Source organism: Protobothrops mucrosquamatus, unplaced genomic scaffold (genome assembly GCF_001527695.2).
Source record: "Protobothrops mucrosquamatus isolate PMUCROS unplaced genomic scaffold, P.Mucros_1.0 scaffold516, whole genome shotgun sequence".
Lineage (NCBI taxonomy): Eukaryota > Metazoa > Chordata > Lepidosauria > Squamata > Viperidae > Protobothrops > Protobothrops mucrosquamatus.
This window is the reverse complement of record NW_015386829.1, coordinates 40,743-43,876: the sequence shown is the minus strand read 5'-3', so window position 1 is coordinate 43,876 and position 3,134 is coordinate 40,743.

Here is a 3,134-nt window from a genome sequence, read left to right as displayed (position 1 = left end):
ATATGTAATATGGATATAATGACAATGAACAAAATGCTATGATATGAATGGGTAGAAAAAAGATACTGTAGATTCACCCCGCATCCAATTTTTATTTTTCTCTTAATGTGAGCTTGGAGGAAGATTTGGGTGATGGAGAAAATAAGAAAAATAGAAAATGTCAAATTAGTGGCTAGCAGCACTTTTTGCAATATGCAAAATAATCAGATCCAGAATTTTTTGAACCTAAGTTAAACTTTTGGCTAACCCCCCCCCCCCCCCCCCCCGTGTTTGGCCACTTTATGTCTCCTCTTATTTATCCTTTCTATACTTAGCTTGCAATTCTGTGTTTATTTTTAGTAATTTCTACTGAATTCAATGGGGCTTGCCTCTAAGTCTGAAAGTTATAGAGTTGTAATTCTGTTTTACACCTTTCTTCTCAGATTATTGATGTGCATTATTTTGATTCAGACTATAAACACACAAAAATGAGAGAAGGAAGGAGATAAAAGATATTACAGATATGGATATACTTCAGCAAGCTGCCTCTTTAAAGCTAATGTGGTTTTATTTATGCATAAACCATTTTATTCCTGTGATTTATTCATCCTTCTCACTCTCAGATGTACAACAACATTAGGATCCAGATGCCAAGCTATGTAAATATTCTTCCAGAAGTAACATATGGCTTCTTGGCAAAGTTAACAAGCATCTAAATAGAAGACTTAGTCTCTTCTGAATGTGTAATACTCTTGACTAGTAAAAGACTATATTGAGCTATATTTCTCTTCTGAAACACCACATGTCTTCTTCCAACCATTTTCTGTATATTTTCTCCCCTTGGGAATCAGCTATATATATGAAGCTTTTCTCCTAAACTTGGCAGTCATCCAAGGCTTGCCATCTTTAACCATGGTGGGAAGGAACTGGCAATAATACAAATTGGTTTAAAGCTCTAGCAGTGGTGGCGAACCTATGGCACGTGTGCCAGAGGCGGCACTCAGAGCCCTCTCTGTGGGCACGCATGCTGTTGCCCCAGTCCTAGGCCTTTAGCTGGGTTTTATAAAACCTTTTTGCTTTAGCCTCCACTGCCATGTGCAAAAAAAAAAGGTTCAATCAATCAATCAATTTCAACTTCTCGCAGGAAAAAAAAAAGATCTTGCAAAGTTGGAATTGATTGAACTTTTTAGTCCCACCCAGTCTGCCGTTACCACCACAGCCACGCTCACCCAATGGGCCACGCCCACCCGGCACCCGACGATATATAAGTGGGTTTTGGGTTGCATTTTGGACACTTGGTCTCTAAAAGGTTCGCCATCACTGCTCTAGGAGTTTATTTTGCTATCTGGCCTGAGAACCTTGCAAATATATACCTCCATAATAACATGCAATGTTTGCCTTTGTTGTTATAAATATTAGTAATGATAGTTAGGATAACAAAACAATATTTCCATCCACATTATTGCTGTTTCTATCTGGAACAATTTAGCCATCATGTGCCATTCCCTTTTCAACAAGAAGTTGAGTTAATTTTTTACTCTAGCTAGCAAGGCGAAATTTAGTATGACACATGAAATATTAAAATAGGGATAACATAATGGGTTTATGTGGGGGGTATATTCTTTTTTTCCAGCAAGAACGTTACTCTCCTTGACATTGATCAGGGTTCTAGGGGACAATAGTTATTATTTTCATGGCACCTGACAAGCAAAGAGATACACTTTGTATTTATCAAAAACAGTTAGACATTTATTCGCGAGGGGAAACATGAGAAGTTGACTATTTGTAAAGGACAAATTATGCATGAAAATAAGGGAGCTTGGGATGTTTATGCCTGAGGGTTGGCTGTAGGATTCATAAAAAATAAGAAGTAGTTATAGTGGATAACAAAATACTGTAGGGAATGAACAAAATGCAGAGATGCAAGATAAAAGCAGAGATGAGAACAGAGAGGGAGAAGTAAAGAAATTAAGAAATAAGTGAATCAGCTGAGGATACCTTGAATGGCTAAAAACTAGAAATAATTTGGTGAAACAGAAATGAACATATAGAAAAGACCAGCGTGCGTAATTCCAGAAATTTTGAGTGAAGAAACCATTTTGGGTTCATAATAAATGCTCTTCAGACAGACTTGGGTACATTAACTGTGAAAATATCCATGTGTTTCAAAAGAACTGTGCCTTTTCTTGTCAAAGCATGTTCTTAATTAGGTATTTAACTACCCATGATCATGCTGTATTGTATGTAAATATATTCACTGAAAGTATTAGATATGCATTAAATCACTTTTCATTGTATTAAAATTGTTTTGTGTTCTTTAAATTAGCCCTTTCACTTTTAGCATTAAATTGGGTCAACTGCTTCAGATTTCTCTCTTTCACACACATGAATTTTAAACAACTCCAATAATGACTGTAAGTAGGATACAAAAGTACTTGGTGTGCAAAAGAGCAACAAATCTTTTTTTTGTCTCTCCACAGCTATTTTCTTTACTTTTGGCTGAAATAGTGACTGTTAAAAATAAAATAACTGATTATCCAACCTGCCTGTTGCTCAGGAAAAAGAACATCCGTTCATTAATAACGCATAATGAAGGCAATCCATTTTATCTTCTGTTTGAGACAGAACTATATTGCTGGGCTGAAGTAAAAAAAGAAAGAAATCTATGTTGGTCAAAGGCACTGGCTTTAAGAGCACTGGCTAAAACTCCCTTCCTTTCCTTTCCCTTTCCTTCCCTTCCCATTTTGAAAAATTGAAAATTCCAGAAATTTATCTTGAATCTGAAGTTAGTTCAATAGTGTGGCAATTGCACACATGAAAATGTTCAGTTAGCAGAAACACATTTAGAATAATAAGAGATGGTCAACAAAGGTATTTTACTAGGATACCTAATGTAAGAAGTGAGAAAAAATTGTCTTTCTGAAGAGAAAGTGCTATACAGTTAGTGGGAGATTCAGAAAAGGGTTCTTTATATTGTGCACAAGCTATAACACTATTTCAGTTAGATATCTACCTAGTTAACATCATTCAAATTGGATCTCAACTTGGTGATTGGAAAACAGGTCAGATTGGAAAACTCTGACTCAAGAATTATTATGATCGCCACATCCTAAGCATGAGTCACTTCACATTTTAGCATATTTTTTTCCTTAAAT